The sequence below is a fragment of the Gracilinanus agilis genome, chromosome 1, assembly GCF_016433145.1.
Source record: "Gracilinanus agilis isolate LMUSP501 chromosome 1, AgileGrace, whole genome shotgun sequence".
Classification (NCBI taxonomy): Eukaryota; Metazoa; Chordata; class Mammalia; order Didelphimorphia; family Didelphidae; genus Gracilinanus; species Gracilinanus agilis.
The window spans coordinates 380829402-380841922 of NC_058130.1; positions in this window are offsets into that span (position 1 = coordinate 380829402).

Genomic DNA, 12521 nt, shown 5'->3' on the forward strand with positions numbered 1-12521 from the left:
TTATCCCCAGATAAGGGCAAAAGTTCTTCATGGCAAGGGGTTCTTTTCAGAATTCTATGAACACTTCCATTTGTTTTGCAAACTACCGGCCCCATGTGAGCTGGAGAGCCCAGTGCTTGGAGCTTATCTGTTCCCTCAATAACGGGTAATTATCAGGCTCCAAGCACTGTGCTGACATCTCCTGTGATAGGAGTACACAAGTAAGGAAATAAATACAAACAGCTGTGCTAATTCCAACAGTATTCAAAGCCTAAGAAAGATTGGGGGGGGGGGGAGGGTGGAGAGAATTGAATTCATGTGAGAAAAAAAAATCTGCTCTCCAGAAAATAATTCTGCTAAAGTCAAAAAGAATATAATCATGGAATAGGAAAGAAAGAAGTACAAAAACTATAGACTCAGAAAAAATAATCGTTGAAAAATGTTCTTTCTCTTCCTAATACATATCTGTAATCTATGAGGCTCTCTAATGGAGATCACATTCTCACCTGCCAAGTTTGCACTGTAAATAGCTCACTCATTGAAAACATTAGATGAGATGTGACTTGTCTACAGGAGATATGGCAGAGACCCTTCAATTGGGGGGGAGGGGGCACAGAGGGGGCTCCTTGAACTGTTTGTTGAAGATTGTGTACCCCTTGACTGAATGCTATTTTTAAGTGCATACAATAAAATATGTAGGATTACAAAGGAAACCAATGTAATTTAAATACATTTATCTAAAAAGAATTTTATAAATCTCATAGACCTTAGGTTTGGTGAGGGGAAGGGGGATGATGTGTGTGTATTAAATAATAAGCATCCTAAAATTTCCAATATACCTCCAGCTTAATTCTACACCCTTCAAAGTGGATACCTTCAACAACTCTATTTAAAAAAAAAAAAAAAAAAAAAAAGATCTTGAGAAAGTAAATGCTGGGTAGCTCAGTGGATTGAGAGCCAGGCCTAGAGACAGGAGGTCCTAGGTTCAAATCTGGCCTCAGACACTTCCTAGCTGTGTGACCCTGGGCAAGTCACTTGACCCCCATTGTCCACCCTTACCACTCTTCCACCAAGAAGCCAATACACAGAAGTTAAGGGTTTAAAAAAAAAAAAAGGAAATGTATACTCTATACTTAAAATAGTGAAACTACCATTTTTGTTTGTTAATTAATCTCAAAATCAGTTTAGGAACCAACCCCAGAAGATTAGTTTCTATTTTATAGTCACACTCTCACTTATTTTTTTCTTATTTGTAAGATACATTTTATTAATGTCTTTACATCACAGACATGGGGAGGACTTCTCCCTCTGACTGAATCCCTCCCTTGTAACAATGAAAAAATTAATTTTTAAAAGTCACCTGATACAATAACAATGTCAGATAAACATACCAACATTTTGCCATATTTATTCCCTACCTCTGGACCAAGTGGACAAAGTATGTTTCATTGTCTATCCTCTGGCACCATCACTTGTTTTCCAACTTGACTTCCTTTTATCAATCTTTTCTTTTTTTTTTAAACCCTTACCTTTCATCTTAGAAAGACTACTGTGTATCCATTCCAAGATAGAAGAGAGGTAGGCAATCCTAGGGTCACACAGCTAAGAAGTGTCTGAAGCTACTTTTGAACTCAAGACCTCCAATCTCCAAACCTGGCTCTCAATCCACAAAGCTACTCAACTGCCTGCTTATGAATCTTTCCATTTACATTACTAAAGTCACTGAACTAAAGTGAGTATGGGGTAACTAGGTGGGGAAGTGAATATAGTGCCAATCCTAAAGACAGGAGGACTCATCTTTCTGAGTTTACTAGCCTGTAAAAGTCACTTTACCCTACCTCAGTTTCCTTATCTGTAAAATGAGCTAGAGAAGGAAATGGCAAACCTCTCCAGTATCTCCTTCAAGAAAACCCCAAATGGGGTAACAAAGTGTTGGATACGAGTGGACAACAAAAGTCATTGAACATATTGTTCTTTTGGTTCTGTGTATCTTGTTCTCTGTGTTAATTCATATAAATCTTTTCGTGTTTCTCTGAATTTCTCAGAGCTTTTGTTTCTTTTAGTACAATAGTTTTCCATTATATTCATATATCATAATTTTTTCATCCATTCCAAAGTTTTTAGAAGTTCTTTATTACCACATTACCACAAGGAGTCTTGTTAGGAATGTTAACATATATTAAAACTTTGCTCTTGTCTTTGATCTTATGCCCAACTTTGATCCAAGAAATATTTTTCTAAGTACATTTTTATTGATCATTTGTTCTTACACCACTTGGGTTTTCCTTATATTACTCACCTCTCTGAGCTTTCTCTTACAAAAAAAAAGGGAATTTTCAAAAGAAAGAAAGAAAACAAAAAGAAAAATTCAATAAAACCAATGAAAACATTGGGGAAAAAATGACTTTATATGCATTGCTCAACATCTATAGGCCCCTCCTTCTGCCTCCTGCAAAGGAACAAGGATGGGGTGTCTTCTCATATCTGCTCTTTTGGACCAAGCTTGTTCATTATAATTTTTCGACATTCTTTTTCTACTATTTCATGGTTGCTTTTCTTTGCATTTCCTACCTTGCAGTCTTCATGTTTATTGTTTTCCTAATTCTACTTGCTTCACTTTTCATAGGTTTATTTGTCTTTACATGCTTCTCTGTATTCATCATGTTTGTAATTTACAACAGAGAAATTATTCCATTATCAGACCAAAAAATTCTATTGCCCCAGTTAGTCACTGTGAAAGATTCAAGCTTGGGGCCTTAGGCCTTACTGACCTCTGTCAGTTAATGAACCCCACCTCCTCCTTGCAATGGATCCAAAAGATCTTGCCCTTAGGCCTCAGGAGTTGCATCTTTCACACATTTCTACATTTCACTCATCACTGAATCCCACCTACCTCAAGGCCCTGAGTCTCCTGATCTCTCCAGGTTTCTGAGCCTGCTTGGCTCCCTGGGTTGAGAAATCTGTCCCATTTAAACCCTAATTCTGTTTTTCCCTTTCATGCCTCTGCCCTAAGAGCTGAATTGCTTGTATTTGTTCTTTCTTCCCTTTCTTACTGCTGCTATTCTATACCAGAAGGATTGGGGGGGGGGGGGGGAGGGAAGGAAGAAAGAAGGAAAGAAGGAAAGAAGGAAAGAAGGAAAGAAGGAAAGAAGGAAAGAAGGAAGGAAGGAAGGAAGGAAGGAAAGAAGGAAGGAAGGAAGGAAGGAAATATAAATTCAGCACAAATGCAAGAGGGTAAGATAATTAGGAAGGCATCAAAGAAAACTAGCCAACCATGGTATTTGACTTCTTATTCTATCCAGTTACATTTCTCAAAAGCCAAGATTATCCTATGCGTCTTCCAACTATATGAAACTGCCAGCTGCCTTAGCCACTCTAGCAAGAAAAAAAAATCTTTTTCTAGAAAAGACCTCTGCTGATTTTTAATAGACTAGATAAAATTCATTAACCTATTTTGTTCTCTCAGACTCACTCTCAGAAAACCAGAAAATACATCTTGGTTACTGACTGATGTTTGATGTTTCTCATATTACTATTGAGTCAATCAATCAACTACCTAAGTAAAACAAGCTATGTCAATATATCCCAATAGAGGGTAAGAAGAAAAAGAAAATGTCTTATTTAATTAGTATTTCCTATTATCTCTCCAAAAGTACACAAAACAAATTAGAATCGCCCAGTTTATTCACCTGAGCTGGCACCAAAATTATTTCTGGATTTTTCCAAAATGCAAAGTTTATAAAAACAAATAAGACACAAGAACTTGTGTCTTTCTGCCATCTTACCCTCTTGTATACCTCAGTGTCCATCATATTATCCCACATATTAGAAGCACTAAATAAATCTTTATTTCTCAAAAGTTATCAAATGCTACTTGCACACTCTAAAGTTAGTTCCTAACAAGGAGTTACAAAAATGGTTTGGGCAAAATTAGCTAACCCTGAGGTATCACTTCTGGGTCAGCCTTGGATCTGTTTCAGTTCTGGTAAAGCATCCTTCTAATGACAGGAGTTAGACTCCTAATTATTGAACCAATTATCTCATCCAGTTCCACACTCCATGCTCCTCAACCCTACCCTTGGGACAGTTTTACTAATTGGTTCACATTTAGGAATGCTAAACACAGGAAAGCTATGTGCCACAGTGGATGGAGTCTTTCTGAGTTTAAATCTGGCCTCAGATACTGTAATAGATAAATAGACTGAAGCAGATTTTGCAAGCAGGCTAGAGGAAAAACCTTGACTGTCAGCCATCTACATTCTAAATGGAATAAAGAAAAGAAAATTGTTTGCCCTTGAGGACTCTGTTCAAGCTGGGAAAGGGAGAGGGTGTGGATGCCTTTACCTGCCCAGTGAGGAGCCCAAGGAGTGTGGAGTTACCACTGAGAAGGAAGGGAAGATCAAGTGAGCAAGAAGATCTAGCTGGGGTGGTGGATATCCCAGTCTGAGACAAGCTCCTTGATTAGCATTTCCTGGACTTGCCTTCTTGTGGACCTGTTTTCTATACCATCAAGAGGAGCTGAAGTGGACATGGCTTTGTGAGAGAGCCATTTTCCCTTCTAGTCTGTAATAGTCTGATTAGTGAAGTGTAGGCTTTAACCCATTCTCCCAGCCCCTGTGTGGTCCCTAGTGATTAGATTCAGTGTGACCTTTCCCCATTATCCCTGACCCTCAATTATTATTAAAACCCTGTGTTTATAATTCTTTTGTCCTTGTACTACCCTGTCACTTGTTGGTTTCACAGACTCCCTGGCTAGGTGGATCAGTGTGACAGTTAAGACTCAACAGTCACTCCTCTCAACTGCCATTCCCCAAACTGTCAAACCCAATTTCCTAACTTGTTTGGTCCCAGTCTATTGTCCATTCCTGTCTCCTACTCACCCTTCTGAACCCAGATAAAATATATAAATTAATGTATAACTTAAGAATACTTACCAATTGTGTGACCCTGGCTAAGTCACTTAACTCAGTTTCCTCATCTGTAAAATGAGCTGGAGAAGGAAGCAGCAAACCACTCCAATATCTTTGACAAGAAAACTCCAAATGTAGTCATGAAGAGTTAGTCATGCCTGAAAATGGCTGAACTTCATAAAAACACAGGACCCACATAAAAGTACATTTGACAAAGAAGATCCAATGATTTAAATACTGTTAAACTTTTCTGGGAGTCTGACAGACCCTTTTAAAGCATAAAACGGTTTGCAAGACTACTAGTTAATCATTTTACTTTTGCCTGGTTTCGCTGTTGTCTAAACAAATCCTGGTGCATCAAGGTTTGAAACAATTTCTTGTCAGCTGTTATCCTTTTAGAAAGAGAAGTAGCTTCCCCTGCCACTAGCCAACTCCAACTTCATGAAACTCAAGGCCTCCAGACCTCTCCAACTCACAATGTCACCTTCAAGCCTGAACACATCCATCTTGATGTTGATTCTTGGTCACATATTCCTGAAAGGAGACGTTTTTTGAAAAGAAGAAGCCCAAGCCTAGGTTCAGGCTAATCCTTGGAGCAGAAAATGTGCTTTGCCTGTCATAAACTTGAGGCTACCTGGGACCAACCAACCCAGTTCCATCCACCTCTCAGGACACAGTTCAAAAGACTCTTTCTTTCTTTTTTCTTTTTTTTTTTTAAACCTTACCTTCTGTCTTAGAATCAGTACTGGGTATTGGTTCTAAGCCAAAGAGTGGTAAGGGCTAGGCTATGGGGGTTAAATGGCTTGCCCAGGGTCACACAGCTAGGAAGTGTCTGAGGTCATATTTAAACACAGGACCTCTGGTCTCTGGGCCTGGCTCTCAATCCACTGAACTACCCAGCTGCCCCCCTCTTTCCAAATTAGCAACCAATCCCTTCTGTATATCCACTAAGTCACCAGTTACTTCTCTGTAGCCAATAAGGGGGTTCATCATTTTATTTGAGTATTAACCCTCAGCAATGAGTCACATGTGGCCAAAACCAACCCCCCCACCCCAGTTTTCATTCAGTTGCTCCACCCGGGAATAGTAATCCTGAATATGTTCCATGGATGGAGGGGCAGGGAGAGGGGCAGGGGAAGGAATGAGAATTAGTCCCTGCTACTCCAGCTTCATCAAAACAAACATAAAACTGACAGAGACGATTGACTATATTTTTTTAATATGTCCCACTATTTTCTGTAAGATGGAGATAATAATGCTTGTTGTACCTAATTCTCAGCATTGTTTTGAAATTCAAAGGAGATGATGCATATAAATTGCGTTGCTAACTTTAAATCATTACATAAATATTAGCTACTAAAAAAAAGTTGCATTTTTATCTACTCAAAATAATAGTTTCAGGGGGCATCTAGGTGGCTCAGTGATTGAGAGCCAGGCCTAGAGAGGGGAGGTCCTAGGTTCAAATCTGACCTCAGACACTTCCCAGCTGTGTGACCCTGGACAAGTCACAGAACCCCCTTTGCCTAGCCCTTACCACTCTTCTGCCTTGGAGTCAATACACTGTATTGACTCCAAGATGAAAGGTAAGGGTTTTTTAATAATAATAATAATAATAATAATAATGATTGCAGCTATTTGTGATGATCACTTCCCTTAGTCTTTCCCCAGCTACTGCCAAGCTTTTAAATCGTGGTTCAGCTTCAGTCTACTAAGATTAATGATTAAAAGTCCTGAATACATCTACATTTTCTCCATGAAGTCAAAGCCACAAGATCCTATCCTAGGAGTTCATAACCTGAGATTCATGAAATTATTTTTAACATATTTCATTAACTGTATTTCAGTGTAATTAGTTTCCTTCTTAATCCCATGTATTTTTTTTACATTTTAAAACATTATTCTGAGAAGGGATCTATAAGCTTCACCAAACTAACTAAACCTCTGATTGACTCAACAAGCTCAATAAATGGGCACCTACTATCTTTACTGAACGTATATTTTATGGGCCTTCAGAGGCTTCTGATAACACTTTATCAATACCCTTTAAAATAGTAGAATGTCTGATAAATAAATACCAACCCCTTTGCCCTGATTTCTTGGTATTGTTGGTTCCTTAGATTCTGTGCCCAAACCTTGCTGGGACTGTTTGAGGATGGGTCTCACAAGATCAAGAGACACTGGGCTAGATCTGTTTCTGCTACTAATTAACTTTATGACCTTGAGCAACTTAGCCTTGGTGTACCTGCCTCTGTTTTTCTTTTTTCTTTTTGTTCCCCCTTTCCCTTCTCCCTCCTTCCTCCTTACAAGAACAGCAAGAGAATAAATAAGATAATCAGCCAGATTTTCTAAATTCATAAATGACTCCTTGGGAATAATTTACATTGCATTAACTCTTTCATGCCACTGGGGTACCATTTTGTAAATTGCTATACTCCTGCAGTGTACTAAATGGTACCCAAGTGACCTGAAAGAGTTAACTCCTCCTTTCCAAATGATTAACTTACTCCTGGGGCATAATTTGTACTCTGAAAGGATTTGGCAGACCATATGGGAAGTGCTTTGAGTTCTTTGGAAGAAAGTTAGCTGCAGAAATTCAAAGAATTAGCATTGTATTCGACACATTAGAAGACTTGCTTCAAGGGGTCCATCTTAACTGTTTTGGGAGGTAGGCCATTATTATCCTTTCCAAAGACAAACAATAGACAACCAAAAAACAGTCAAGAATATAGCCAAAATGGGTCTGGGGAGTGTCATATTTGTAGAATGACTTCCATACCTTTAAGGGGTCATAGTAAAGTATATGGGAGGTGAGGAGGAGAAATTGTTTATTATAAAGTATGGATATAGCATTCCTCCTCAATCTTCCCACTGTGGAGAAAGTAGAAAAGACAATCAAGAGAGAGTAAGAGTCAGGATTAAAAAGAAAGACCCTTGCAGCTACCTTTTTTATCTCCTTCCAAAAATGAAAATACAAAGTACCTTATCCTCTATTGATTACAGGAAAAGAGAAAATCTAGAGTTGTATCTTATAATTTACATAGAAGACTAGAGTGGTTTTTTTTTTTAATATTTTTGCTTAGAACCCCAAAACATCTAGGTCCACCATTGACTTTTCTGATTCTTGACATGAAAAAATCCAGACACTAGTAGTCAAGACATAATGTAATGGAAAGAATTTGAGGGCTAAAAGTTAAAGATATGGGTTCACTTATTAGCTCTATTAACCTGGGCAACTTGCTTTACTTCCCTGAATTCCTTCTTCTCTGACTTCCTTCTTCTCCCCTATTTGTCTTCATCTGCAAAATGAGGCCATTAGACTTGGCCTCCCTAATTCATCCAGTTTTTGTGAGGAAGGCACTTTGTAAACATAAAATGAGTCATTGTTGTTATCATCATCATCATCATCATGATCACCATCATCATCATCATCTTTACTTGTGGTAATTAGCTTTCAGAGCCACCATTTCCCTTAGTTTTTCATTTATTAGAAAGGCAACACAATCCATTTACTTTGCTACATTCCCTTTCTGTTCAGGATCATTGTGCAAGTCACTTGGCCACTCTGGGCTTCATTTTCTTTATCTATAAAATGGCCTCAGAGAAGGCTCCAACTCTGTAGCCCATAGGCCTGTGGCTCAAGTATACAGAGTCTCACTTAATCCTCTTATTTTCTTGACTCACTTAGTGACGGTGTAAGCTCTAAAGTCACTTCTAGCCCCATAATTCTACACTAAGCATCATGATTATAATTATTTTATAATTATTATTATTATCCATTAGGTTAGAAATTCTCTTACCAGATTTTTCTTTTAAGATTTCTGATTTTCTCACAACCATGTCAAAAAAAAAAGGCTGAATGAATGAAGAATGAAATCAATGAATGAAATTCCTGGTCCTTAGTGAAAATTGATGTAATCATTGGAGGTTCTTGGAGGTTCTCCTGTTTGAGTAGATAAATGAAACAACATTTATAAAGTGTTTCAAAAATGCTGAAGTGCTATTTAAATGGTAGCTGTTACTATTATTAGTGTCATGGTTATTTTAAATTGTTATTAGAAATGTAATAAACAATGTGGCATAATGGATAGAGAAATAACTTCAAGGACTGGAAAACCAGGAAAACTGTCTCTGCCACAAACTGACTAAATGAATCTGGACAAGTCTCTTAACCTCTCATAAATTATGGGAAGGTACAAACTATACTAGTAGTGGAGGGTTTCCTCATGTGGGAGTTCCCTAGACCAGTGATGGGCAAACTTTTTAAAGAGGGGGCCAAAGGAAAGGAAATGCTCATCTGTCAGTCTGTTTCTAAGGTAACTCTTTCAAAGTTTCGTTGTATTGTATCCTACTCATTGTATTCGTCAGATTAGGAATAATGTCACATGGCCTGATAGAATATTTCAGGCCCCACCCCCAACCGCATCTGGTCTGTGGGCCATAGTTTGCCCATCACTGCCCTAGACCAATAAAATCACAGCTCCAGTCCCCAGTCCCCAGTTCCCATCACTAGTCATATAATAATAATCAACAAAACCAGAGGAAGAGTCTCATTCCTAAACTCCCCTTACCACACTCCACCTTTTAGGTTTGTTTTACTCATTGTTGTTTTTCATTTTCAAAGAGGACCAGTGGTATGAAGGCATCGTGGGGTGAAGGCTTGACTTGCTCATGAATTGGATTTAAGTGAGGCAGAATTGCACAAAGTCATCACCTCTCTCCTCTCTCTCTTCCAGAGTCATCAAAGTCCAATGGCAGGACAAAAGTCAAGACAACTGGCCATTACCCAGATGCGGTGGATGACTTTGGTGTCCACAACATCTGACCAAGCTCTAAGCACTCCACAGCTCCTGCTTCAGCTGCCTTCATGGCCGTTAGAACAAAAAAGAAATAAGGGTGGAAATGAGATCCTTCCAGGACTCTCCAACTTTCAACCTGTTTTTCTTCCTTCTTTCCAGATAGATCAATATAGCTATGGATACAGATATATCAGTATGTATGTATGATATGATATGATACGTGTGCATATATTTTTTGTTAGAATATAAACATTTTGGTTCTGCTGTATTTCATTTTATATTACCTCCTATAGGTTTTTCCATATTTGATTATATATTTCATATTTGTCATTTTCATGGTACCATAATATTTCATTATGATAATATGCCACAATTTATTCAATTATTTTCCAGTTGTTGGAGAGAGGGCATTTCCACTTTCTTTTTACTATCACAAATAGTTCAGCTAAAGAATATTTTTATATTTATATTTCATATAAAATATGTTTTATATTTTATAATAAAGAATACAGATTGATTCTTATTAGAAAGAAAAAATCATTTTCTCCAATAAATCTCTCCCATTATCAACCTCCAAAGGAACTGCTCCTTATAGTCTTTTTAAATAGACTTGAAGTATGATGGCAGACTTGGGTTTTTTATTTTTAAGCAGCAGTATCACTGGTAGATAATGACTGCCTCGTATTGCACATTAGATTTTATAAATTAGCCTGCTGCCAAAGTAGAAAGAAAAAATATTATTTCCTTATTCTACAGATGGAACAGAGATTGTCATTTGATGATGATTTCATATCTAGGAAATGCCAGAACCAGGATGTAAACTCAGGGCTCTCTTGGTTCCAGTCCTTCTCTCTTTCCTCTTCTCTCTCAGATTACTATAGAGTTGGTAACTCCAATAGAGTTGGTGTCATATCATATCATACATAGATGCTGATATATCTGTACATTTAAAAATGAAATACCTACTAGAAGTCAATGACTTTGCCAGGTGCTATAGATACAAAGATGAACTAAGACTTTGAAAGAGTTTACTATCTAAGGGCAGGGGAGTAAGAAATGCATGTCAAGAACTATATCATAGAAATGTGACATAGAAAGATGGCAGAGTATAATGGAAAGAGGGTCAGCTTCACAGTCAAGAAGGCCTGAGTTTGAGTCCTACCTCTGCCACATACTAATTAGACGACTAAAAAGGAACCCATTTTACCTCTCAATGCCCTAGACTACTATCAAAGAACATAAATTACTTCATTGTTGTTCAGTCCTTTCAGTCATATCCTATTTTTCATGACACCATTTGGGGTTTTCTTGACAGATTGGTTTGCCATTTCCTTCTCCAGCTCATTTTACAGATTAGGAAACTGAGTCAAACAGTGACTTGCCTAGCATCAAACAGCTGTGACCTCAGTAAGTGTCTGAGGTCATATGTGAATTCAGGTCTTCCTAACTCCAAGCCCAGTACTCTTATCTACTTCACCACCTAGCTACTAGATAGGTAAATTAATTAGGAGTTACCCATCTGCATTACTGGAGAGAATTTTAATGCCAAGAATTCTGATATTGATGAAATCAGAAATTCAAACCCCCCCAAATACCATGATATTATAAACTCATTACCTCTTCTCCTCCACCTTTTAGACGGCTTTCAAAGTTCAGCTTAAATATTAAAGCTACATGAGGGGCAGCTAGGTGATTCAATGGATAGGGAGCCAGCCTGGAGACAAGAGACTGCCTAGGTTCAAATTTGACTCTAAATATTTCCCAGCTGTGTGACCCTGGGTAAGTCACTTAACCTCAATTACCTAGCACTTATTGATCTTTTGTCTTGGAACCATACTTAGTATACATTCTAAGGCAGAAGGTAAGGGGTCTTAAAAAAAAAAAAAAAAAAAGCTATGTTAAGTCTTTGGATCACCTCAGACACTAGTATCTTCCTCTTCCCCATCAGATTGAATTATTTTTTAACATATTTCTACATGTTCATATTTTCCCAGATTTTTTAAATTATTATTTTTTAAACCCTAACCTGCTATCTTAGAAGTAATGCTGTGTATTGGTTCCAAGGCAAAAAAGTGGTAAAGGCTAGGCAATGAGGGTTAATTGACTTGCCCAGGGTCACACAGCTGGGAAGTGTCTGAGGCCACATTTGAACCCAAGACCTCCTTTCTCTAGGTCTGGCTTTCAATCCACTGAGTCACCCAGCTGCCCTCATTTTTTAAAATAAGTCCTTAGTGGACAGTGAGGAGCTATTTCATATTTGTCTTTTTATCACCATCACCGTGCCTGGCATGTAGTAGACGAGTGACAAATGCATATTGATTAATCAGATGATTGAAAACCCCATGAGGAACATGAAGGGTACATTATTTTAACCTGATTACATCATAAAAAGCAGAGGAAGAAGTTTCCCCCAAGATACCCTTGAAGGAAGGAAAGGCTCTCAACAGGTGGAAACAGTAGGAGAGAGCAAGCAATCACCCCAGACATGGGGACCTGTATGAACAAGCTCAAAAAGGCAGGAGAATTCATGCAGCCCAGACTCCTATCAAATAAACTTGTGACTTTAAAAAGACAAGCTCCCATGAGGCAGTGAAAAGCAACCTTGATTTAGTCAAGAGCCTGGATTTGTATCCTGCCTTCTCAAGCTTCCTGGTCATATGAACATTGGCATGTTACCATCTGTAAAAGGTGAAGAAGAGTAAGGCTTGCAATGCCCACTTCATAGGGCAGTTGGGAGGATTAAATGAGATAATGGATGCAAAGTGCTCTATAAACCTCTCAGTGTAGTGGAAAGACCACTTGGCTCTGGAGTCAGGGAACCTGTATTTATATCTGA